The 27,917-nt window shown below is 41.0% G+C and overlaps 1 long non-coding RNA gene across 1 annotated transcript in view; it reads left to right on the top strand.

Annotated features, from left to right (window-relative positions):
• The window catches only part of LOC143818987 (uncharacterized), a 70,377-nt gene extending 44,509 nt beyond the window's left edge, over positions 1–25,868 (top strand). Inside the window, exons 2-3 of the long non-coding RNA XR_013224720.1 lie at positions 6,709–6,810; positions 25,599–25,868. This is a non-coding gene — a long non-coding RNA (uncharacterized LOC143818987). The remainder of the gene's footprint in view (positions 1–6,708; positions 6,811–25,598) is intronic.
• The last annotated feature ends 2,049 nt before the right edge of the window (positions 25,869–27,917 follow it).

The following is a 27,917-nucleotide window of genomic DNA, read 5'->3' on the forward strand; positions in this document are numbered from 1 at the left end:
TCAGTCAGTAACCTTTTATTGGCATAAAATGTATAAGACATATAAAAATAGGGTTTAAAATTTCATTATTATTATGTTATGTTTAATTCATTAATTCATTTGAGAGCCAGCTTGTGGTGGTGGTTAAGAGCAGTGGCCTCTACTCCTCTACATGCAACCAGCTGGGTGACCTTGGGCCAGTCACAGTTCTCTTAGGGCTGTTCTCACAGAGTAGAACTTGTAGAACTCTCAGGTCCACCTATTTCATAGGGTGTCTATTGTGGGGGAGAGGAAGGGAAGAGAGTTTTAAACCACCTTGAGACTTCTTCTGGTAGTAAAATACAGATTATAAAAACCAACTCTTCTTCTTCTTCTTCTACCCAATGCGGACTCAAAGCAGCTTGTGTTGTTTTCCTTGCCTCCTGTTCATCCTCACAACAGCAACCTTGTGAGGTTAGGCTGAAAGCATGTGACTGACTCCAGGTCTGTCAGCAACATTCCTACAATCTTGGAGATCCTAGTCCAATATTCTGATCTCTACACCACACTGGCTGGTGCAACATCTAGGTTTACATCTGGAACTTCTTGGAATGGACTAAGACTCCATGCTTAAGACTTTTCTTTCCAGTTCTTTTCAGTTCATCTGCAGTGTTTATCCTGTAAACAGAGTACAACTTTTACTGTTTATATGAAAAGGCGTTAATTTGCCTCTCTCTTTTCCACTAAGGCCAGATCAATAAGGCCAGTTGCTATCACCTTCCCCTGAAGTAAAATCTCCTAAGAGTAGTTTGGCACAAATCCCTAGTACAGAACTAGACAGTAACGTTTGTCCTTCTCCTTTCACCTGCCTCAAGATGAAACAGTCTGACCAGTGGCAACACAAGAGGGAGCACCTGTTTTTAACCCTGTATTCTTTCTTCTCCACTTGTAAATATTTTGTTCAGATCGTTAGTTCACTAGAATTATAAATTAAGGACTTCCAGATTCCAGGCTCAACCTAGGAACGAAGGGCAATCCACCCTTCCTTTTGTGCTTTACTACACAAGGCCTTGTCTAGCTGGCCAAGGGCCTGCTTACCCTCAAACCCCTGAGAACCCCTGCCCCCAAAGATTAGCATATTCTTTGAGTTTTGCCAGTGGCAACATTTTGATTTTCAACCAGGGATAAAAAAAATAATAACTGCTGAAAGAAAACATCTTGAATGCTCTCTAGAAATGTGCCACATATATTTTAATAAATGGTGATTCCTGAATCCCTTCTTCAATCTTTCCTAAAGAAACAACTTTACTAAAAGGAGAGTTTAACAGTTTTGTGTTGCTTTTCTCTATATTATTATTTGGATAGATATTCTTTTAGCATTGAAAACTAATCAGGTATTTTTCATTCCTTCACATTTCCCGTTTGTTGTTGTTGTTTTAAATATTTATTGTCTTTTTCCTGTGATATGCAATATGAGGTAACCCAAGACTTCTCTTTTCCTTACAACAAAACAGTCTTAGTTTTATTTCATAGACTGGTAAACTTTTATTACATCTCTTTTATGTGATTTTTGCAAATCCTCAGACTGAATTACTTTTCACTGTTCAGATTCAATCCCTCCGTGATCTAGTTTGTAGTCTTATATTAACAAGCAAAGCATGTTACATTTACAATTTTTTAAAAAGTTTTTTCAGCTGTGCAAACCTGTATATCAACACCTTTGCTGTTTAAAAGGGAAGGGGGAATTCTTCCTTTGTTCCTGTTGCCATTCTCCACTGAGCGAAAGAAAAAAAATTCTGTAACATTTCATACCCTTAGGTTGAAATCTGAGGGTTCTTACTGTGATTTCTGTAAATTCCTTCCGCTTTGCTATTGAGCTTATGGGTTTCATCCTCCCTTCTTCTCATGTTTGATCTTCTGCTTCTGTGGCTGCCTAACAACTTTATACTTGAGACACCTTTACATTAGACAATACATACTGGGTTATCTTACAAGCTCCATTTAGACAAATTATTTCAGTTTTCAGTATTTAGTGCTGTCTTTGGATAGATAACGCCCAAGTAATAGCTTAAGCTATCATCTTACACATAATTTGTGATTCATACTTTGGATGACGGGCTGAATATTCAAAAGGCTCCAGAGCAAGCCCTGCATGCCAGGAGCCTTCTGAATGTTCACAGCACTGGGAGAAGTCCCCCGTACCCATGAAGCACAGGGAGAAAGCTTCCTGCGCTCTGGGGTGGCGGCACTGGGGGCAGGGAGCTGGGCAGCACCTCTCCGGCTGGAGAGAGACCCTGCACGACTCCCAGAGTCCCCCTTCCTTGCAGACCATGGGGAGAAAGCTCCTTGAGCTCTGTAGCAGTGGCGCCTGGGCCAGCTATTTTAGCCCCCTCCCCTGGGTGTAAAGACAAGGCTCTCTGCACCTGCAGGAGCAGGGCTGGGGGATGGGGAGTGGTGCTGCCTAGCTCTTCAAGTCCCCCCGCAGAGTGGCGCCAGGGCCAAGAAGCCAGCCACTGCTTCTCCTGGTGCTGAGATGCCCTGCCAGGCTCTTTAACCCCCCTTCCTAGCTTCAGAGAGATGCCTCTCTATGCCCTCTCCCTTTAAATCCTCCCCCCAACAAGCTCCTACTTAGTGCCCAGTGCATTCCTGAACACACTGGACTTTACTTCTAGTCTAGTATAGGATATATTTTACATATCTCTCAGTTTCTTGCAAAATTACAGAGGTACTAGTATGCGTTATGACTGTGCTAGGTATCATTTTCATTCTCCACTGTGGCAACTGGCAGTGCCAGAAACTTCTTTTAGAGAACCAGGTTAATTAATTATATGTATGCTATAGCTATACTGGATGGTTCTTATTTGGTATCTTTCAGGGAACTTTCTGCTGTTTGGGAACAACTGTTATCCAGTTTGCATAAATTCTTACTGGTTTTAACTTGAGGATTACAGTTTCGTTTACAGAGCAATCTGGGGTGGGGGAGCTGAATTGGAATACGGAACTGGATGACTGCTATGTTGGTGCAACTTGGAGATTCACCAGTTTAAGGGGCACTTAACACCAACAGAGGTACTGTACTGGAAATGCTTACTGTGGGAATAAAGGTGTGAACCCCCATGTCAGTGGAGATGTGGGTATGCCATGAGATATGATACCAGCTAGTCAGTTCCATAAGCACTTTTAGCATGGGAATGTCACCCCCAAACAGTTGCAAAATTGTGCTGGCAAAAATGGCAGTGCAGCCTATTGATACCCATGGTAAATCCCTGTTAAGTCCCCCCAACTCAACTGTATCCTCAGGAACCAAAGCAGTTCAGGATACCAACCAAGTGTGGGCCATTGAGAAGCCCCTCAACATTCTTCAGGCTTCAAGAAACCCTGGAAATGGTGTGAGCATGCAGAATATGGTTGGGAAGCATATTCTGCAGAATATAGTTGTGGGCCCCTCCCCTTCCCACCTCCTTCAGGCCCATCATTGGCCATTGGGGGGTGCACATTGAGATGACCATATATGATTATATCACCTGATCAATGTTTGACAAATTGTATATATATTGTAGAGAAAGTTGTAGAGAAACCTCTTGGAAGGGTGGGCTATCATTGGTACCAGGACGGGGTGTGGGTGGTATGCTGATCAGGTAATTAACTCCTACCCATTTGGGAAACCCTTTCAAGGTCAGCAAGAATCCTCAGGATTTCATGAAATCCTGGTTGAGAAAGGCTGATGTACCTGATCAGCATCCCACACACACCCCTTCCTGGTACCAATGATAGCCCAACCTTTCCAAGAGGTTTCTCTACAACTTCAGAGGTAGGGTGCATTGCACAGGATGCTGTTGGACAGCTCCCTGTTATCTCAGTAGCAGGCACCTGGTACCACTGGGAGAGCAAAGTCTGCACTCTGTGGTTGACCTGTACCTGTACCTAATTTCAGGCAGTGTTGTCCATCACTCTGAACAGTGTATTCATAAGCCAGAACATCCATGACTGTAAAATAGGAAAGGAAAAATTACAACCCCCCCCCCACCATTACAAAGTTTCAAAAAGATAAAATTAATGTTCTTTTTTTCTTTTTGATAAGTATAATATTTTTGTATTTTTGTTTCAGTTGTTTGATCTCCATTATTAGAGTCCCCGTAGGGTTAACCCTATAACAGTTGAGAAGATCTCTCAGTGTTTTTTTGAGGGACCTGCACTCCTGATCAAACCAGGTTTTAGAATGGCCATGTGCGTGCTTGCTTGATTCTGTTTTTATGTCTCTTAGAGTCTCCTGAAGGCTCTCTACAAGGGTATCAAAGGCACATCCGGACATAGAATTTTCATTGCTTAATAGGAACTCTTCTGTCCTGTTAATGAAGGACTGAGAGCCTAACAGATTGCTGATAAATTTATCTGTCTTCATATTCCACTTAACTTTAAATGATTTGATTTGAAATGTTCTTTTTTTAAACCTGTTTCCTCCCAGTATTTCCTTTGGGTAAAAAATGCTTTACAATAAAACTAAAAACATTTTGCATGCACTTATTATGTTGCAATACCTTTATCAGTTTTTTTCTTCAAGTATTTTAGTGAACTTGCATGTAAAACTAGCATGTCTAATGTACTATAACTCACTGGAGTGTAGATTCTAAAGAACATGACTTTGAATATTGCCTATTGGCTCTGTGCAACTGAGCTGACAGTTAATGATATCATGCATTTGCCCTGTCCCAGGATCCTGTTCTTCTTACTGATAAACACGCAGCTGTAATTGGAGAGAGAATATCGGTAGAATGTATTACATTTAGGCCTTGTTATTATAATATATACTTTTAGTGAAAATCCTATGTTGTTCTTTGTGTTCAAAGATTCTCATGCAAATCTTTGGTTCTCCTTACCAGACTTCTATAAGGCAGGCCAGTATGACTTCCCACATAGGGCCAAAAGGAGGCAATAGTGGCTTGAGGACTGATACCTAGCAAGTTCCCAGGAAGGGCCAAATTTTGACCAGCCACTTCCCGGATCACAGTCTATTTTCTTCCCCACCAAACAACATCAGTTTCTTTTACCTCACTCAAAATATATGAAGTTTAAAGGGGTTTCTCCCACCCCCTTAAACAAAGAGAGTCTCTTTGAGGAGTTTCTGAAGTGATGCCTTTAAAAAATCAAGTTGGTATGTTGCCTACGTTATGATTAAAATACTAGGCTTAATATTTGGTAATATTTTAGGAGAAAATACCAAGTGAAAGATAACATTATAGTTCAGGGAACAATATATAATGATGGAAAGCAGTTACACGAAGCCACTTTATTGCCTGTTTCTCTTTTTATTATAATATTCCCCATGGTTGAATGATGTTTGCTCTCCTGTGCTACCAAAATGTCTTTGGGAAAAAAACACTACAGGCTGGAATGATTAAAAAGAGCAACGAGATACCTCTGTGCCTTTTCCACATGAGTCTGTTGCTTGGCATTTCTGTTCAGAGCCAGTTCCAAAAATATCAACATCTAATTGCTCCAACATGAAAAGCTGCAGTATCAGAGGTCAGTTTTATGAAACCTCAATGAGTGGATCATTTTGAGTATGCCAACTAAGGCTCCTATTTATCTCTCTCTCCCATTCTTCAAATGACAAGAAAAAATGCCCATGTAAGGATCGTAAAATGAATCATTCCCCAAAACATATGCACATTTCCTTGCTTGGTTATAGAGAGCAATAAATTAAGGCGTTTTTTTAAAAACAGGAATTTAGTTTCCATGTATAACAGGTTGCAGGTAAAAGTGTTGCTCTGCTTTGATGAAAGTTGTTCATACCAATATGCAGGTCTTTGGGAGGAAAATTAGCATGGGAAGAAAGCTTATTGGATAAATGCCTAGGAACATAGTGTGCCTTGGTTGTACTTTTAAAAAAGAGAGGAGAAAGGAGACTCATATTTTACTGAGAAATAAATGGCTTTATCTCCAAAAGGAGCATTAAAAAAAAATCCTAAATTGTGCAGCCAGCAATCACCAGAGATTCACTGAAGACTCTTCCAAGGAATTCAATAGACATTTAAAAAACAGAAGGGGTGACAAGGATGTGCTTGACTTTTGCCAAAGCCTTAGAAACATTTCTACTCACAAGTCTTTCAGATAAATAACACAGAGAGATCTATAGAAAGGCTTTATGGAGGTAGAAGCTCATGTCAGAAATCACATGTCCTGAAAAAAAGAAGGCATCAAAGAATCCTCCAGAAATCCTTTGCTGTATTGACAGACAATGAGATCATTTTAATCAGAATATTATTCATAATTTGTGAAACACTGCATAACATTATAGCTAAGCTCAGGGTATGAACTAATTGACCAGTATTATAGAAAGGAAGGCATAAAAAGATTCCCTGTTGTCTTACATTTCTCATACCTTAGATCTTATCTGAGAGACTAAAAATGTGCCCATTTTGTATTTGTTTCATTTTCTCAATATGAATTTTTCTTAGATTATAAAAAAAAGCTTGTGTCTGAATTTTCTGAGGTGGGAAATTATTAGAGTAGGGAAGGGGCCATGTCTCAGTGGCAGAGCCTTCTGCTTGGCATGCAATCTCCAGCATCTCCCTTGAAAAGGATCAGGTAGTAGGTGGTGCAAAAGACCTTGATGAGGTGCTGTCAGTCTGAGTGAACAAAACTGACCATGGTGGATCAAGGGTCTGATTTAGTATGAGGCTGCTTCATGTGAAAAGTGTATTATATCAAATCACCATCATAATAGTTATGTTTTTGAACTAATTTTAGTACGAGGATGGCCAAATCGCCCTGATTCAGCTGGCATTGGATATCATTCATCAGGGTGACCATCACAGTCTCCACCCTGTGACCAGAATGGAAGCCAGACTGGTATGGATCTAAGGCTGAAGGTTCCTCCAAAAATGCTGGGATCTGATCTGCCACAGCCTGCTCAACCACTTTTCCAAAGAACGCAAGATGCAAAACCAGGCAATAGTTTGTGGGGTCCCATGGGTCCAGTGATGTTTTTTCAAAAGAGGATGTACCACTGCCTCCTTGAGCCCATTGAAGAACTCACCTGACATCAGGGAGAGGTTAACAATCTCCCTTAAGGGACCTCCTATCCGTTGGTCGACTAAGTGGCAAGTAGTCGCCCTCAGTGAATCCAGAAGTTTGTCCACTTTGGTTAATGAGAGCTGAATGAAGCTATCAAACACTATCCCCCATAATGGCCACGGAGCTTCCAATTCACATTCTGTATCAATCGTGGTACGTAGGTCCCGACAGAGTGACAAGACACTCTGTGCGAAATAGCCTGCTAATGCCTTATGGCATAAATCCAATTTCCTAAAAATTTTGGTGCTCTTCCTCAAGGGTGGTAAGAGTTCTAACTACCCTAAATAATTGTGCCAGGTGAGAGCTCATGTAATATGATTTCTGTGGCAAATAAATCATGCTTCACCACTTTCACCACCATCTCTTACGCCTTTATAAGCATGTGATAAGATGCCCTTGCAGCATTGCACAGAGTTGGGCAAATGGAATTTCACCCCATTGCCTTACCTCAGTGACTTTTTACAGAGCCAGTTAGCATTCCTAATGGAAATGGCAAGCATTTATTGCCCTTTACAGCCGAAAAAGAAATGTCCACTTAATACTTGTTTTCAAAATTACTCCAGGTCTTCATTGATTGTATCCATTTATTCAGCTTCAAACCAAATCAAATTAGCCTCCCTTTCAGATTATTAAGTTAGATCCAACAGACAAAGCTCAGAAACAGAACATGTAAGTGTACGTTGTGAGCAAGTATCTCTTACCCAAACCACAAATATTCAGGGCCTTTTCGCACAGGGATCTTTGTTGCAAATTGTTTGCGGAATGAAAAATCGCCATTTAAAATAGTGGAATTCGTCGTTATGCATACCTGCCTTTGTAGTGGAATCAGTTGCGTTTTTTAGCGTTTCCCACAGGCTTCCGGTCTCGGCAGAAATCGCTAGAAAGGAAGCGCTATTGCCAAGCTCGTCCCGCCCCTGGCCGTCAAGCAGCCAATGGGCAGCCGTTAGCATGCTCCCAAACAGCCCCTTTCCCTTTAAGAAAGGTTTAAAAAAAAAAAACGACCCATAGCAACGAATCTAGGTGGATTCGTTGCTACGGAGAGACCCATCCAGCTGCCTAATGTGAGCTGTCGTTTGATTGTATGATCGTTTGCACGCTGCCTCGAGTGATAAAAAAAAAATCCCCCCCCCCCCTCACGGGCCCGATTTTCGGCTGAATTTATTTGTAAAAAATAAAGGGACTTTATTTCAGCAAACGGGCTTTTCAGTGGTTTGTGCTTAGTGACTAAAGGTGAAGGACTGAAGCCAGGGAAGCCTCTAAACAGAAAGAGGCTCGCCGGTGCGTTTATCCCCGCTCGCTCGGAGAAAAAAAAATGGCGATCGCTTCGCCGGAAGTTTGGAGGAGAGAGCCAGGGGGAGGGACTTTGAAGAACCAGCAACAATGGTAACGCACAGGTCTTTAGCGCTACTGTTGCAGATTGGTTGCAGGAGTGTATCGCTATCCGGAGGGTGAATCCACTTTTCTGGATTCCCCTGAAAGCGCCACAACGAAGCGCTTTTTGCTGATTGGTTTCAGGATTGTTGCAGATTGTCTACGACGTCGTGGGTTATGGCAAATTAGTAGCGTTTCCAAATAGCAACCATTGTGCTACTTTGAAGCCGTGCGAAATGGCCCTCAGTCATGTGATTTTATGTGACAGACTCCTCTTCCAAAATGGGAGCAAACTGGACATTTTCGCAAGGTGTTTCCACTTTGATATTCAGGACAGACAAATGGCAATACACAGAATGATGAGAAAAATTAACAGCTGACCCCGACAGGATCATGGCAGGAGGCTAGCAACCAGGCTGATCCTGATACCTCCCCCCTCTCAGAAAAATTATTTTCTATTGTTTTTCAGGGTTGCTACACTTATTAATTTCTGCTGTTTTTGTTTCTGTTGTACCAATATCCCCCTTCTTTCCCATCATCTGCTCCACAAATTATATTCTTATGTTTTCTAGATTCATTGCAACAATACTAGGTAGGCCGGTGTTCAGTTGACCGACTTATCATCCAGGCAGGCAGGCAGGTGAGAAAGAAAAAGACTGACTCCCTTTTCTACCTCTCCGTATTCTTCAGATGCCAGTATTTTTCTGGTGTTCTAAACCATTGTACTCTAATGTGTTCTGTGGAATATAGGTATAAAGGAAGGCATAACACCACATTTATTTACTGAATTATTTATGTTCCTCCAAGCTATTGAGGTCAACTTAAAAATGCCAATAGGCAAAAATAAAATAAAATACAACAAAGTTGATATCTTGAGGGTATACTGAGGTACTGTGCTTTGGACCTAAAACATTAGGGGATGTGGACCAGAAATATGGAATTGGATGACCCTGTTTTTCAACTAGTGCAGAAACTCAAGGGGGCTGGAGGTAATTGGATAAGACTGGGTAAAAATACTGCCTGGAGCCAACCCACTTCTGTCTTAGACCCACCTGCTAAGTTTCTGGTGGCCAATCAGCCTGGCTAGATGGAGACCACTACAATAGGAAGCCTGGCCCCTATCTGCTACCAGCATAGTAAGTTCTGGGGGACAAGGTTAGGGAGAGAAGGAAAGAGAAGCACTAGTTGAGCAACTTTCATTCGCCTTGATTTCAGTACCAACATGAAGGAAACAAACAGGATGGGATTTTTAAATCTTTTGTTTGATAATGAATGGACATCATCACACTATGAGAACATCCAGCATCTTTACAGACACAGCAGAGGTCATCACTGGGTGACCACTAATAAAATCCTTAAAGATGGGTGAAGCAACAGTTCACTGAGAGATGTGTTCTACTATGCGAACTAATGTATTCCCTAATTAGAATGAAGTTAGAGATTTTATTTTAGCTAAATCAGACAGGAAAGCTAAGTCTGCCATCTCTGTTGTTAATTATATCAACTGTAAGATATTCAGTACCACTGATTTTCAAATGTCAGACAGTGTCTAGTCCTGAATATTAACTAATAATTTTGTTAAATATCAAATAAGGGTGTACAAAGTGCCCTTTTTATTGCTTTTTGCTTTCATATCTAGTCATTGTGAGCCTGTTTTTGTTGCTCGTGTTCCCAGTTCTTCGCTTAATGACATTTTGTGCCATTTGTATTTATTCATTATCTGCCATTTTTAGACCAGTTTTATACCACATACACAATTAATGCAAAAGAGAATGTTAAAAATTACATAAATTTAAAAGGAAAAACTCTATGTGAGGCAATAAATAATAGTGCCTAAATAAAGATTCACAAGGGGTGAAATGAAAATGAAACAAGGTTTCCAGGTTGAAAAATTGGGACAGAAGAATCCAGTAGCTTCTGTAAATGAAATACCCCAATGGATATGAAGTATCATCATCACATAGAGGATATCAAACATTTAACGATTAGTTGACCAAACGATTAGTGATTCTGGGGAGGATTTAGGCAGGCAAATTGATTTTGGTGCTGGTTGCATCTTTTTGATAGTAAGAGAATGAGTGTAGGGAGAATAATAAGACAACAAACATGCTTGTGTTTGTGAAAGAATACTATAGGGCCCAAGTATAAACAGACTTGAACATCTCACAGCTTGTCAAGTGACAATGGCAAATTACAGCAGCTCAGCAATTTTGATTTTAAAAAAAGATAGAAAGGGATGATGCTTATTTCAGCTGGCAATCATTCCCATTATTGCTGGGTGTAGTTGTTTCCCTTGAAAAATATAGCCTTTGTGTCAATTTACACAGTCAGCCATGTATTTCATTAATATTCCCCACAAACATGAAGATTGCTTTCCACAGCTCTGCAGGCTGTTTAGTAAATTGCACACAAGCATATATTTTAAATCTCAAATGTACATTTTGCAAAAATGCCATATAATAACAGCATTCAAAACAAATCTGACTTCTACTTTATTCATCTCTTTTGACTTTTATACTTCTGCATTTGCTCCCTGAACCTTGTTACTTTGTAATTGAATAACACTCTTAGTTATAATAACACCTTGTCGCTCCTATGTCAAAAAGAAGTAACAACAAAAAAATGAAGGTCTGGATCTATTGACAAATTCAAAATTAACAAGCCACTGGGGTGGGATAGCAGATGTCGGAGAAGTTCTTAATCAACTCACATGTGGAACAGCTGAACTTTTAACAAAATACTGTGAGTAGCTAATGGAGAATGATCAAGTATGCAATTTAACAGTATTTTTAAATTATTCAAGGAGATCTGGGAAATTAAAGATATAATGCTTGTCCAAGTTCTATTATTTAAGTTGGTATTGCTTAACTTATGGTAGAACAAAGGTCACATAGCTTTTGCTAATGGAAAGCCTGCTCCACCAGTCATTTAAAATTCTTTGAGAGTGTCATCTGGAGTATTCTGGTAGACATATTTAAAAATTCAAAATGTTCGTAAAAGTGATCACATTTCTGAATATACTAAAAACTGATGGGATAAGAGGACATGTCCTAATCAATCAGTAACTGTTTACAAAATAAAAATCAGAAAATAGAATTAAATAGATGGTTTTCTCAGTGGGGGAAGATAACCAATCATGTCTCCTAAGATCCATATAGGCAATGATGCTCTTTAATATTGTAAAGAAAGCCCTTCATGATTTGTGACCCACATACCTGAAAGAAGGACCATCTCTCCAGGTGGGATTGGTACAGTAACATCAGTTGCTGGTTCTCACCCTGGCAAAGATTTGGTTTGCTTCTTGCTCCAATGGCTGCCCTACCCACCACAGAATAGTCTCCTAGATAAGGTGATAGAAATTTCATCTTTGTTATATTTTCACAAGGGTAGCAAGTCAGACACCATTAACTATGCTTTTGGGGTTATTAAGTGTACAGTTGGTCAGGATTTTGTGAAGGCAAAGCTTTTTAAAATATATATTATTTTATGGACAGTTTTTAGTTGTCTGATTTTAAATACTGGATTGAAAAAGGTATAATTCTCCACAGGATTGCACTGTAAAACCACCTAAAATGCTAACAATCAGTAAAGTGCCCAACCCTAATTGGAAATTAGGAACCCAGGGTGAAGTGGTGGAGGAAAAGGGCTCCTGACACTTCTCCTAACCACAATATCCTTATCCATGGTTCTTCTATATATTTGTGAAACCGTAATATTCAGGAATGAGTCTTGTGGGCTCTACTTATGTCTGAGAACCTGTTTTCACAAATGCCAGATAATATAAATCCCTTACAAAAACACCAGCAGAAAGAGTCCAATAATGCCATCCTAAGCAGAGTTATACTCGTCTCAGTCCATTGAAGTTAATGATTCTATTTAGGAATGGACTATAAATCTGCTGATTTCATAAAAGTCTGTCTTTAAGCAAAGTGTGAATAACGCAAAGTGTGAACAAACAGTCATATGACTTCCATCGGTTAGTTTCCAGGGAAACCAAATTAAAGTTGCCATATAATTTATTAATTGTGGAATGTTGTGTGAAAATGGGGGGGGGGCGATGACTGCATTTATGCCTTAATGCCATATTTTTCTTGGTCTGAAATATAAATGGGCTTTGAATTGATATATTCTGAGCTGCACATCAGGATTACATACCCAGTGAAGCAGAAACTGGAGCTACTCTATCTGCTCAGATCATGGGCACAGTATAATTCCTTTCAGGTGGCGTCATTAACACCTTTAATGTTTAAGCAGGAGGTTAGTTCTGGTTCTGGTTCTTAAATACCAGGGAATTGCTTTGGCATACTTTAGGAGGAAATGATTGCCTCCCTTCTCCTGCTCTAATAACTAATCTTTGTAAAGAACCCATGGAAAGGATGGGATGCCATTCAGACAATTGCTTGGCCTTTCGAATGAAATAGTGCTTTAAGTGAAACAGGCATTTTGATAAATGAGGAAATGGGTGTTTATTAACTGAGCCAGACATTGGGAGGGGGGAAAGCATAAGTGTAAGCTTTCAAAAAAATTCCCTGGTCTTGATGACAAACACCTTGTAGTTTGCTCTAATTCACTTTACCACTGGGCTTTATCCAACTAGCATTTCCAGCTCCAAAAATGCTATAAAATGTATAGACAAAAGCCATGTGGGAAGGGAACTGTAATAAGAAAGGGAATTGAACAAGACTGAGTAAAACAGCTGGTTGGAAAGAACCCCCTCTATAGAGCTGCTTTGCATGGTACCTAAATCCTCTGCAGAAGGCAATAGTAATTTACAGGAAGCCTACAGATGATCATGGGATATGATAGATTATCATGTGGGCTTCTTACTGTATGCACAGACATTTATAAATTGCATTCAGTCTCAGTTAACTAGGATTCTGAAAAGCCTGTTCGTAGAATTATCATTCAGTATATCTAATTCTCAATATGTTATCAGTGGATACTTAAATCTAGAGAAAGGAGCCATGAAGTCAGGTTTTCTACAAATTGGAGAAAAGTTCCAGGTTTGCAGGAAGTATGACATCTTTTTTTTTTTAATTCATTGGAAGTTTTAAAAGCCCTCCTGCAAAACAGAAAAGAAAAAAAAGAAGCAGTACCTGTAACTTTAAGAAATAAATCCTTTCTCAGTGGCCACTGTGGTCATTCCTAAACAACCACAACAGTATTTGACAGCCTTTAAAGCATGGGTAGTCAAACTGCGGCCCTCCAGATGTCCATGGACTACAATTCCCATGAGCTCATGGGAATTGTAGTCCATGGACATCTGGAGGGCCGCAGTTTGACTACCCATGCTTTAAACCTTGGTTGCTGTTAGTAAACTGCAGAGGGAGAGGGTAAGACTATTTACAGGTCTATTTTGGCTTTAGAGGGAGAACTCATTTGCAGGCCCAGCAGCAGCTACCAGATGACTTGCTACAGCTATGGGCAAAATATATCTGTTCCAGGTTCTGACATATAAGACATTTCATTCAAATCTTAAAATATCATTCTCCTCACCACACACACAGTTATAGTAATGGTATGTTTCAAACAGCTAAATGTTTTATGTATTTGTCAAAAAGACTTCACTGATGTAAAGTCAATATTGAGTTATGACAAGCTGTTCAAAAGGCTGATACATTGGGAAAAGGACAAAGTGCTGTAATCACAAGTAAATCCTACAGTTTCAGCTGAAGAGACCATCTATTTTAGTATCAGCATTGGCCTACTTAAAGCATTGCTGATTTGTTCCACAAAAAAACTGGATGCATATATCAGTTTAAGGCAGCCTGTTTCAATCTTTTGACCATGGAAGTACTGCTGGAATATTTTTCATACTTCAAGATACTGGGAAGTGATGTCAGCTGGCCATGCCTCCCTGCCACCCTCCTAGAAGTATGAGGAGCCTCAGTCATCAAACATTTAAATAGCTGGGGCCCTTCCCCTTTCCACCCCCTCCAGGCCCATCACTGGCCACATGGGGAGGCATTAGGTAAGCCTGCCCAAATGATAGACATTTTTAAAATTTAAAAACCCTTTTTTCATTATTCTTCACTCAGAGCTGGAAATGGCAGTCACAGGGTAAAAGGGCTCTCCCCAGCTGCCATTTTGAAAACCTCCACACTGCAGTACCATGGTTGGGAAACCTTGGTTTAAGGAAACACACACCCACACATATCCTTATCCATTGTTCTTCTATATATTTGTGAAACAGCCTGGGGGGTGAAATGTGTCCGGCTGTCCACGCTGGAATAGAGCTAATCAGGGTGCAGCCCCTGCCCCTGCAGCTCCCGCCCTCCATCCCTGGATTCTAGCCTCTTTGCTCTCAGACACACCTCAGTGCCTGGAGCCAGCAGCAGGTAAGAGGAGAGAGCCCTGGGCAAAGGGTCGTGGTGGAGGGCCTGCTAACAAGGGCCTCTTGGCCTGCTAGGCTGGGCCTGCTAACAAGGGCCTCCTGGCCTGCTGACTGCCTGCTAAGGAGCTCTGTCTCAGGCCTGCTAACAAACTGGCCGGCCCCCGCCCACCCCACTTGATCGAGCCACTTTAAGCTGCCTGGCCAAGGGGAGGGAACCCTTTCAAGGCCCATTTTTAGGAACGGGCTTTGAAGCTAGTACATATATAATATGTGCATTGTTCTTTAGAAAAAAAGTTTTAAAAAGCCATATTTTGATCCAGGAAAAAATGTTGATCCCCATTTTGTACATATTGGATAATGCTATTGCAATGCACTTTAGAAGTAGATTATATTCTGCACAGGAAAATCCAGCTTCAAAAGCACATTGAAAGTGCATCATCCAATTTGTGTGTAGAATGGGCCCTGATATACGTTAGTGGCAATGCGTCAGGAATAAAATTCACTAAATAGGTAAATTAACATAATGTATTATAAATAAATACATAAATACATAAATAAATTTTATTTTGAACTTTGTCCCAGGCCTTTTATGTACTAGTGTTTTCCTTCACTTTCATGGTGCATTTATATTGGGTGTATTTTTCACTTATGCATGTTTATATTGTTGTAAGCCTCTGCCAGTTGACTGGCTCAAGAGAGGCAGGTTATAAATGTAAATATAAATTAATTGAAATTAATAAATACCAACTCAGTTTCACTTCACAGGTGCGTTTAGCTTTATTTTGTCTTCTGCATGGATTTTGCTCCCTGAAATGCTTAGTTTATTTTCTGTTTGCTGTATCTCTGGGATTTTGTAAAGTGCTTTTTTTTTCCTGAGGCAAAAATGGGACAAGTCTAGTGTATGCTAGGCTTGACTCACTAAGAAAAAGAAATTGACAAGGCAAGCTTTAATTTTTTCAATCCAAAATTAAATGAAGCCATTTCCTCATTTTGCCAAATAGGAGAAGATCCCCCCCCACACACACACACCCTTCATCCCAGCAGCTGCCCTTCCACCTGGATTGCACCAACAAACTACTTCCTAGGCTGTCTCCTCCTCTGCTGTGATGCAACTCCCTTCACAGCTTACCTCCCCCCTGCCCAATCTGTTCTGGGCTCCACTTTCTGTGCCTCAAATTTTCAAATAATCAGTGAATGCAGAAAGGGTCTCTGACTGCAGATTTAAAAACCCGTACAATAGGACCATGTACAGAAAGGGACGGTATTTCTACAAACTATGTATGTGATGTAATGGAAGAGAAGCTGGTGCCGATATCCCCATCATTCCTGCAGCTAAATTTGGGACTAGCATAGGCTTAGGTCAGGGCATATGATTTGGGTGGTCCAAATATATCTGTAGGCCCCATCTAAAGTCATGTGCTCTAGAACCTAACTGGAAGAACAAGGCATACAGATGGTGATTTTTAAAATGTGTTTTGTTGTTGTTTTATATCATTTTACTAGTAAAAAAGCCCATTGTATGTCTAAATACAATGGGCGCTAGCCTGTCGTGGCAGGGAGGCCCTGGCAGCGGCGCCGCTGGGCCCAGATCACTCACGTGGAGCCTGGTGTCGAGCTGGGGCTGCTGCAGGTCGGTGAGGAGCCGGTAGGTGTTCTGGCCGCGGCTGCCGGGCGGCTCCTGGGCCTGCGGCGGCTGCGGCGGCTTCTGGGGCTGATTCCCGGGCTGGTGAAGGGAACAAGGCTGGTGGGCGTCTCCCGGGGCTCGGGCGGCGGTGGCTTGTGGGGCCGATTCCCGGCCTGTGGAAGGGAGTGAGGGCGCTGGGCGGCTCCTGGGGCTGGGGCGGCAGTGGCGGCGGTGGTGGCGGCGGCTTCTGGAGATGATTCCTGCCCTGGCGACGGGAGCGAGGCTGCCGGGTGGCTCCCAGGGCTCATGCGGCGGCGACGGCTTCTGGGGGCGATTCCCACCGGGTGGCTCCCGGGCCTCGGGCATCGGCGGCAGGTTCTGCGGCGGGCTGAGGCGTCGGGTGGCGCTTTGCGGCTCTGGCGGCGGCGCGGCTGGCACTGGGCCAGCATGGCAACTGAAAGCGGCGGCGGGTGGGTGGCAGGCGAGTGTGTCAGCGGGCAGCAAGGCGGCCCGCTGGCGACAGGAGGAGGCGCAGCTCCTGCCGGAGATGCGTCCAGCTCGGCGGCAAGTGGGGAAATGGTGGATGTGGGCGGCGAGTCCAGGGCGGGCCAAGTGGCCAATAGGGAGGCGCGCTACACACGCCTCCCAATTGGCCACTTAGCCCTCGAGTGGCACTCACAGGGGCCCAATCAGGAGCCGCTTCACGGCTCCTGATTGGACGCCTCCGAGTTTTTATCCCGGACTGGTCCCGCCCTAACTCCTCCCCACAACCCCTTACTCTTTTATATAGTCCGTGGCGCCCGCGGCACCACGGGCGGTGTACAGATAATATAATATGCAAATATTTCTTTGCTGTTGTGCTGTAAATGATACTACGTTGGATCCTGGTGGAAGAAGGAACCATCTTCATCTACTTCCCTCTCCCCTAGCAGACTTCCATATACTTGCTCATGCTGTTCTTTGGGGTCTTCTGTGCCCTCGGAGCAGCATTTCAAGATATTTTTTAAGCTGGAACAGGAGGGGTGGAGGAAGAAATCCCTTTTTTAGGCAGTTTTACCATGTTATCCAATCTATTGTGTCTATGCAGCAAACTGACTTACAGTTCAGCTACAACTAACACCAAGGTACTCATAGAATCATAGAATCATAGAGTTGGAAGGGACCATATAGGCCATCTAGTCCAACCCCCTGCTCAACGTAGGATCAGCCCAAAGCATCCTAAAGCATCCAAGAAAAGTGTGTATCCAACCTTTGCTTGAAGCCGCCTCCTTAGGCAGCCTATTCCACTGCTGAACTACTCTGACTGAAAATTTTTTTCCTGATATCTAACCTATATCGTTGTACTTGTAGTTTAAACCCATTACTGCGTGTCCTTTCCTCTGCAGCCAACAGGAACAGCATCCTGCCCTCCTCCAATGACTATGTATATTTCCTATACTCATTTCCTATACTCATGACTTGATATGTTTCCTATGAGGTAGGTAAAGAAGTATGAAGTCACACGCTACAGCAATCTTTCTAAAACTAAGCCTGTCTGTATCTAGTTAGCAGGATGGATCCCATGATGTGTTAGCTGGAAAAAACATGTGCTTAGTGCAGTTCCTGCAACAGCTGTAGAGATACACAATATTTTGGTATAATTTTTACTAAACAACAGAAAGAAAATGCCATTTCACAAGCAGAATATTCCCTGATTTTGAGCAGAACAGGCATCTCTTTCTCATGTTGAATGCCATGAAAGTACTGGATACACTGAAACAATCATACATTGTATTGCAGTCATGGCACTGGAGCATCATCTTGTACTATTCATACACCAGCCTAAGAACGGAGAACAGGACAGGGAGAAGAGAGAGACAACACAAGGGGGGGGGGAGGAATACAGTTGTAGGCAGACATCAGAAGGTGATAGGAAAGTCTCTCATACATTGGATAGATTGGATAGATTAGACATTGATCATAATATAACATAAACTATTTGGCAATATACTACTGCATTTGGGACGTCTTGCAGATGAGGAACCAAAGTGTTATTTGCTGAGTAGCAATGTTTTTAAATATTTTATTTAATAGATAGAAGATTATCTTTCATTGTATCCTGAGAAAGCTGACAGTTTTTTCTAACGGCACATTCTCTTCTTTCTCTCACAATAGCTTAAAAACAATGATTAATATAGCTTGAGTGTGATTCACAGGCTGTTTGTAATTATGTTTAAAAATGAAAATTATCTGTGGGTGGCATTCTTTTCATTTTGACATTCATATATCTTGAATTACTTGCCATCTGATATAAACTTCCAATTTAGTCAGCTGAGCCATTCAGTTCAGAGATAATTGGGCTGCCTTACAAAATAAATTTGCTACTGGGTTTAGGGAAATGTGTCTAATATCTGTTATTTGTATTTGTAAGCAGCAGACTAGAGAACTGTTAGGAAAAATCACTTTCCCTAATTTGCACTTTGCTAAATTGGATAAAATGGTAATGTTTGGCTTCTTGGGGGAGGGCGTGATTTTGTTTTAATTTTTGTTTTTGCTTTGTTTTGCTTTAGAGACATTAAGGAAGGTGAAATGCCAAGCACTACCAATAGTTCTAAATAGACAGGCTTTTATTTTAGTTAAATGAGTTGGATCCTATCAGAAGAAGGGGATAGCAAACTCCCCTTCTCACGACAACCCCCAATTTGCCTTTCATAATGTTTGTGAGGTTTCTCTGTGCCCCAAGAACAGCATTTCAGAAACGTAGTGGGCTGTGGAAGGGCAGGGAAGTTTCTTTCTGCTGACACAAGTGCCTTTTGCCAATAGAAATCAACCTTTGGCTGCACTCAAGGAGATTTATTTGGGGAAAATATTGGGGCACATTCAAAACACAGACAAAACAAAAACATACAGGTTCTTAGAAAATAAAAGGAAAGATGGAGGAATATTGAAAAGTATTAATATTTACCTGATCCAGAAGTGCAATGGGGAGGGGGATAGCAGCAGAGTGGCAGCCGGTATTGTATGCTGGGTTTCGTGGAACACAAGAACAAGAATGCTAATCTCTGCTATCTTTTTATAGGAAATTTGCACTTTGAGGACAGGGCAGGGAGCCCTGATATAATCAGGCAGGCAATGTCAAAGGAGTGGAATTCAGTTAATGGGTTGACTGGATTTTGACAATGAAATGCTAATAGGTCATTGGGACTGGTGAAAGGCTGTGAGTGAGACCTTAGGAGTGGGATTTGTTTGAATTCAGGTTGGGAGGGGGAGTCCAGGTGTGAGGACTTTATGTTAATAGGAGTTTGATGTGCCAGTATTAAAAGACAGAAGGAAACTGCTCAATGATTAGATTTTTTTTACCAAGAAGAGCTAGATCTGGCACTGTTCTAGGTGCAGTCTCCTCCTTTATCTTGGTGATGCTCATGTTGGGTTGAGCATCCTGCTCTGCTCTTTTGTGCAAATTATTGCATTACTCCTTTCTCTGTCATGAGAGCTTGCTGAAAATACAAGATTCATATGGAGTCTGCCTGTTGATTTATTTCTGACACACACAAGGTCTTGTTGGGTAGCCATGCCTGGCTTGACCTGTGTTTGCTTGTCAGAAACAAAGACAGATGATAGTAGCCACTTTTTCCTCCTTGCACATCAATGGGTATCCCTGGGACGTATCAGTCTCATCAGATCTCAGAAGCTGAGTCAGTAGGGTGACCTACAAGCAAGCCTTTGCAGAAGAAGGCACAAGTATACCATCTTTGCTTAATCTCATTCCTTGAAAATTCCATGCTGAGGTCACCATAAATCAGGTCTATCTTGACAGCACCAACACATCAATGAATGAGGTTTCTAATTTAATCATATTTTTGTTAATACTGGTGTTTCATAGCTAAATTCTTCCCCTGTCTATACCTAACCAACAACACTGCCACCAGCTTTGCAAGAACACTCTGAAGGCATGGCTGTCTAACTCCTTTATGAGGAACCAGATCATTGTTTAATACAATTTCACTAATGAAAGAAAAATAATATTTTTACTTCTTTCTTCTTTTTATCCTTTAGCTGGTGATTGGTGGAACAGATTGTCCTCTCAGCCAATACCCTGCTGTAGGTGCCACCGGATTTTTTGCCTTGTTTATAATGTATTTCCATGGCAGTCATTTTGGCTACATGGATAGTCAATTGCTGGTTTCTAATGTCTTCCTCAATCTGTTTAAGCCATGTTTTCTTTGGTGCCAGTTGTTGGATGTTCCATTCAGTTGGTCGAATTCCACAGAGGAGTTTATGAGGCAGTCTGCTGGTGTTCATTTAAAGAGTCTAAAGAAAAATGGGGGAGGGAGAGAAAGAGGGGAAATGATATACTAGCCTTCACACTACAGTGAAGTCTGTAGTATTTATCTGAAGAAAGAAAGCTGTGTGGGAGAGAGTGATGTGGAGAGCTGAGTACGATCTTCACAGATGCCTGCATTGGGATAGCAGGGCTACAGAAATGGAAACCAACAGCTGGAACACAGAGCAAGCATTCTTGGAGTTAACTTAATATCCAAAAAGTTGGAAGACAGAGGGGAAAATGAGATACTGTATTGGAGTCCAAGGTTGGTAGATTAGTGAGATAAGCATGGGGAAAATATCTCTGGAAGAGAAATTTGGGAATATTTATTACTTTTTAAAAGAAGTTTATGTTCCAAATTGAATAACAACCTTAGGTTACATTGTCACCATTTGTTGGATTGAATGGAGGTCAGGGTGAAGGAAATAAATATATCAAAATGGGAGACTAAAGAGTTGATACATCCTTTCTCACCCATGAACAGATCCTATTTTATTCAATTGCTCAGATGTACAGAAATAAATTTCTACATCTTCCAGTGTTCTGACTAGGCATGTGCACTTTGGGCCGGTTGCACCCCAAAAAATATCCAAATCAGGCCTGCTTAGGACACAGATGAACCTAATATGGTCCAAAGCAGCAAATGTCATAGACTTTTATGGCTAAATCACAGACATCTGAATTGTTCAAATTGTGATTCGGATGTCTCCAATTGATTCGTCCATTAAAGTCAATGGGAATTTCCCCATTTCCAAGTCCTCCAATGCTTGGGTGGGTGGGGGTTTAAGTCAGAGACTCCAAACTATCAGGATAGCTTGATGACCCTCTTCTCTAACCCTCCAAGTTTCAAGAAGATTAGTAAAAATAGGGGCCCCTATCTGGCTCCACTGTATCCTATGGTGGACAAACTCCCTGGTCTAGTCTCACTCCATTGGATACAATGAAGGCTGGATGGGGCAACCACTTTGTGTGCCCCTAGGATTGGACCCCCTGGTCCAATCTTCTATAAACTTTGCAGATCCTTAGAAAAGAGGGTCTTCAAGCTACACCGAAAGTTGTAGCCTCTAACTGAAACCCCCACCAGGCCACTGAGAAGACAGAAATAGGAACTTTGACAAAGCAGGGCAGGGGGGAGATCTCTAACATGCAGATACCACTCTCCAGGCAGGAGATGATGGGAATAAACAGGAATTACAGCTCAGTCTTCACACAGAGCAGTTCCCATCACTTCTTCTGAGAAAAGGGATGCTGCATACCAGAGCAGGGGAACTGTGGTTTCACACTCCAGCAATTCTGGAGTGCCAGCCTCCATTTGGGACCTGGAGACCCACTGAAATCACATCACACAGCAGAGAGAGATCACTTCAGTTTCCCTGGCAAGGTGGGGTGGGGGGAACCTCACAGTACACTAGGAGTCTCAAGGGATGTCAGCCTCCAGGTGGTACCTGGAGACCCACTGAAATCACACCACACAGCAGAGATAGATCACTTCATTTCCTCAGAGAGGATGCCTGCTTATTGTCTGCTGCATGTTTGGGTATGACTGCTGCTGTGCTGGACATTGATTCCTAGTGGTGCTGTGAGAATTCCTCCCCCCCCCTCCCTTTGTCTGGCATCCCATCCTCTCCAGGGGAACACAAGTGAGCTCTGTGTGGGCTGTGTTGTGATTTCAGTGGGTCTCCAGTTCTCACCTGGAGGCTGGCACCTAATCATTGCTGGGGTAGCCAGCCACAGCTATCCCCTGCAGCTCTAACACGCATCCCTTTTCTCCAGGGGTGGTGATGGGAACTGTTCTTTGTGTGAAGTTTCAAGAAAATATGACCAGGATGTCCAATTCTAGGAACTCCCCATCCTACCTCTATTAGATCCAATAATGAGGAAAAAAAGACTCTCTGTTCTTATCATAAATTCTCACAATTGGAAGAAATGGCCCATTATGTCCTATGGTGAAAATTCATTATCAGAACAAAGTGTCTATTTTTTCTCACCCTAGGATATAATTGAGTTAGGATGAGGGCACTCTATTTGGGAGCCCCTAGAATTGGACCCCCTGGTCTAATCCTTTTGAAACTTGGGGGAAATCATAGAATAGGCTCCTGAATCTACCCTTAAAGTTTGGGGCCTCTAACTCAAATCCCCACCTAATCCCAGGCAACGGGAAAGGCAGAAACCTAAACATTCCCATTAAAGTCAATAACGCCATTACTTTAATGGCCGAATCGGTTTGGAGACATCTGAAGCGATTTGGTGGAGACTGAAATCAGCTGATTTGGACAGCCCTTTAATGGTCCAAAATGGATTCTTCTGAATCTGAAATTGTCCGAATTCTTTTGGGGGTGCACATGCCTAGTTCTGACTAATGAATACAAATTATTGTCAAGCAGTCGCTACATTTTAATGTTTTCTAAACGCCATGCATTATTTGAAATATGAAGTAAATAATAAATGTATTAATGTCTGCTGTTTTGAACTGGTTTACAGCCCAATTACCCTATCCTGCCATAGTGGATCACTAGGCCTTACCAGGCTTGCCCCATTTCTGGAATCAGGCCTGTTGAAGCAGCATTAGCCTTCAGTGTAACATGATGTGTATTCCTTCAAACATGCAAAAAATTGATTTAAAGAACTTATGGAATCGTGTGTTATTATCTTCCTTGAGAAATGTGTCAAGAAGTGACATTTCAGAATTCATCCCCATAATGGCATTCTGGAATTACATTTCTCCGAGAGAACCGGAAACCACATCCAGCTGCTATCATGTTCTTGCACTGCTGGATATCTTGTCCAGTAAGAGGTGGGGAAGAGTTTGGGAAGAAGCAGTAGATGTTCAAGGTTTTTTTTTTTCTGAGTAATTAACTTGGATATATTCATGTATATTTCATTATATTTAGAAGCCTAAACATATAGAGTATCCCTGTGCTTCAAATTCGTGAAGTGTGGGATGATAATGAGGGCAAAAAGTTTATTATATGAAGCATATATCTCAGATGTGTATCTGCATGCTTACCATCCAAATGTATAGAAAATTGCAGATCTTGACATATGAAATATATTTAGAGATACTCACACATTTATATACTTTTGCTATGATATATTGTTTTAACAACTTAATTGATTAATTTGATTCCATTTGTTTGATTAAGTCATGTACCACAATTGCTCATCTAAAGAAATTTCTTAAGATGCATCTGCCATCTTGTAGCCTGCCGTGATCTGAAATGATCAGATCTAGTTCCATTTTCACATGTCTACGCAGTGAGAGCTACTAATGATATAGTCAAACTCGCATGGCATTAGAAAAACTTATGTTGTGAAACCACTGGTTTTATAATTGATAAAATATACTGTGACTCTACATTTTTAATTTTTAATTTGTTGTGGTAGAAATCATGTTAAATTACGAGTTAACATTGCTGCATTCAAATTCACTTATCTTGTATTACTGTTGTATTGTGTATTTTTTTTATCAGTACATAACGTATGCATCATGCAAGAAAGAATCTTCTCATTATTTGTATAGTCCAAAATGAATTTCCACTCTATTAGAGGGATAAAGTAATTGACTAGGAAACAATTATCTCTGGAAGGAAGTTAATATCTATTATTTTGCTCTGATGGCTCATCTGTTAGGAATGTTTGCATGTAGAGAGCAGAAAACATGCTTTAGTGAGTTTTGTGCCGTTGTTTCTCTGTCATGTAAAATTTAATATTAATAGACTGTCCATCTCATTAGCTTGTTGCACACATTCCTTCCATCATATGTCAAAAGGGCTGCGAAGCAGAAGCTGCCATATAGGTATTCTGAAGGCAGTAGACACAAGCTGTGAAAGGGAGCATAACTGAATGGATTGATCTCTAGCAGGCTTGAGACTCTGAGAACATAGCAAAAAAAATTATACAAAATTGTTTTCCATATCTCTTTATTTGAAAGAATGTTTACTGCATTGCTGTAAACCTGGGATTAAGAAAAAGTACTGGCTACTATACAACAGAAACACCTAAGGGTTCAAGGTTAACACAGTGAAAGGAAATATATAAACACTGAACTCATTGTGAAGCCCATAAATGATGGAGTGCAACGTTAACAATGACTTGACCATGAATTTACTGCCTGCCTCACCAAAGCATTATTATTATTGTCGTACTCCTTCTGCATTCCATGGCTTCTACAGAACAGAGCTAATTTTAGCACTGGAAGTTTATGGTAGCCATAAGCATAGCTCTTCTGCAGGTGCCACCCTGCGGATGGGCAAGATTAGGTCAGAAAGGCTCCAGGCTCCTGGCATTTCACAAACTACATAAAATAGAATTGTTCAGGAAGATATTTTTATAAATAAGGCTGGATTGTAAGAGACTGGTCCAGGAAAATGCACTGTTTCTATTAATATAATACCATGCACTGGATTGCTTAACTTGTGTATAATACTTACGCTTGTTCTGATGACAGCTCTGTTTCAAAAATCTGCAATTCCTAGTACTCTTAGATTGCCTGTTAGATGTTTTGTCCTGGTATTGCATTGATTTACATTGTATTTATTTTATTTATTGTTGGATTTATATCCTGCCATTCTCCAGGGATTCATGGTCGCTTACAATAATAAAAAATCCATATTTAATTTAAAAAAAACCCAACAACCCCCCCTCCCAACAAACCCTTCAAGATTGATTACTAAAATGCTATTTTTAAAAATATATCATGTCCACTCCCATAAAGGACAACTCTAGTTCAAGTACACCAGTTTTAAAACTTCCAAAGTTACCTATCATGTGGCATTCAGGGCATGACATCTTATAAGGAGCAAAGATGACCCTTAGTTAATAAATCAGTGTTATCCACCATAATTTTCTTTAATCAACTGAAAGAACAATGTATTATAAGCAGATGTTAAGTATCACTTTGATAAGGAAATCTCTTTGTGCCCTTCTCTCAGATATCCCTGAAGGTAAGACTTATCAAGAAGAAAAACTGACCCCTGTTTGGCTGTTAACTTATCTGGATGAGTGAATTTGGAGAGACAGTACGTTACTCACTTGAGGGAATTGTACCATAACAGCAACATTGCCGACTGGGATGGCAAAAGCAGAAACAAGTGACTGTCAAGCCATTTTTTCCAAGCTGACATCCTGTGTAACATTTGACAGTGAAAAGAGAAGAGTTTTTGAATTGCATGTGCGACATAAAAATTATCTTGACAACTAAACTCTGAGTTGGAGTTGATCTTTTATCTTTTTTCTTAAAGCTATCAATTCCAAGTATAATCTCAGTATGATACAGATTGTTGATATAGATTTTAATTGTTTTTTCCCAACATGAGGCCTTTGTTTTATTTTATCTTATATCTGATAACAGTAACTTCCTGATTGGAAAATGTTATTATCATCCTATTCTATTGTTATCCCAACTAGAACTTGCCTAGTCTTACTACTACAACACAAACAGGCATCAAGGTTTAGATCCTTGTCTAAATGGCTGAAATTCAATTTTCTTAATAATAGGATATCGTGAAATTAATGTTCATATAGAATCCCAAGGCTCTTAGTTAATTATAAATAAAGAACCATTTTCTTGATCACTAATTAACTTAATCCAAGACTGTTGCTCTTTTATTAAAAGAGCTGTATTTTTTTCTTCCAATCTCATTTGCTTTTAAATTCCAAATAATTAAAATGTATACAGACTTTGTTCACAGAATCTGCCTGTTTAATAAGACAAACTCTTTGTCCCTTTGTGGTTTTGCATAGTCTAACCTTCTTTTCCCTCGACATGTACATTTTTAGAGCCTTGAATCAAGGCACAAAAAGTGCTATTAATGGGATTTTCAAGTAGTTTTCTCAGAAAATTGCTATAAACTAGGTTATAAATGTCTGTGACACTTTTCTTTGATTATCTAATGACAAGTCCTTTTGCAGAATAGATGAGTCAACCTTTTATGTCTCTGCAGTTGTACCATGTGGTTCATTTGCTACTTGCACAATGTTTCTCAATGCTAACTTGATAGCAGACAAACTGCCAATAGAAATAAAAAGTGTACAAGTAAAACTGTCATTCATGCTTTTGAAAGGCTTTAAATACTACTTCCGTTTTTTCCCCCTCCGAGGACAATAATACTTCCCAGTGAATTGTTTCATAAAGCCATCTGTTGTTGTTGTTAGGTGCGAAGTCGTGTCCGACCCATCGTGACCCTGTGGACAATGATCCTCCAGGCCTTCCTGTCCTCTACTATTCCCCTGAGTCCATTTAAGCTTGCACCTACTGCTTCAGTGACTCTATCCAGCCACCTCATTCTATGTCGTCCCCTTCTTCTTTTGCCTTCAATCGCTCCCAGCATTAGACTCTTCTCCAGGGAGTCCTTTCTTTTCATGAGGTGGCCAAAGTATTTGAGTTTCATCTTCAGAATCTGGCCTTCTAAGGAGCAGTCAGGGCTGATCTCCTCTAGGACGGACTGGTTTGTTCGCCTTGCCGTCCAAGGGACTCACAAGAGTCTTCTCCAGCACCAGAGTTCAAAAGCCTCAATTCTTTGATGCTCGGCCTTCCTTATGGTCCAACTTTCGCAGCCATACATTGCAACTGGGAATACCATAGCCTTGACTAAACACACTTTTGTTGGCAGGGTGATATATCTGCTTTTTAGGATACTGTCTAGATTTGCCATAGCTTTCCTCCCCAGGAGCAAGCATCTTTTAATTTCTTTGCTGCAGTCCCCATCTGCAGTGATCTTGGAGCCCAGAAAAATAAAATCTGTCACTATCTCCATTTCTTCCCCATCGATTTGCCAGGAATGGAGAGGGCCGGATGCCATGATCTTTGTTTTCTTGATGTTGAGTTTCAAGCCAACTTTTCTTCTTCACCCACATCAACAGGCTCTTTAGTTCATCTTCACTTTCTTCCATTAGAGTGGTATAATCTGCATATCTAAGGTTGTTGATATTTCTCCCTGCAATCTTGATCCCAATTTGTGACTCCTCTAATCCCGCCTTTCTCATGATGTGCTCCGCATACAAGTCAAATAGGCAAGGCGACAGTATACAGCCTTGCCGAACTCCCTTCTCAATTTTGAACCACTCAATGATTCCATTTTCAGTTCTCACTGTTGCTTCTTGACCTGCATATAAATTTCTCAAGAGACAAATAAGATGCTCTGGTATTCCCATCTCTTTAAGAACTTGCCACAATTTGTTGTGCTCCACACAATCAAAGGCTTTAGCATAGTCAATGAAGCAGAAGTAGATGTTCTACTGGAACTCCCTAT

The sequence above is a fragment of the Paroedura picta genome, chromosome 10 (genome assembly GCF_049243985.1).
Source record: "Paroedura picta isolate Pp20150507F chromosome 10, Ppicta_v3.0, whole genome shotgun sequence".
Lineage (NCBI taxonomy): Eukaryota > Metazoa > Chordata > Lepidosauria > Squamata > Gekkonidae > Paroedura > Paroedura picta.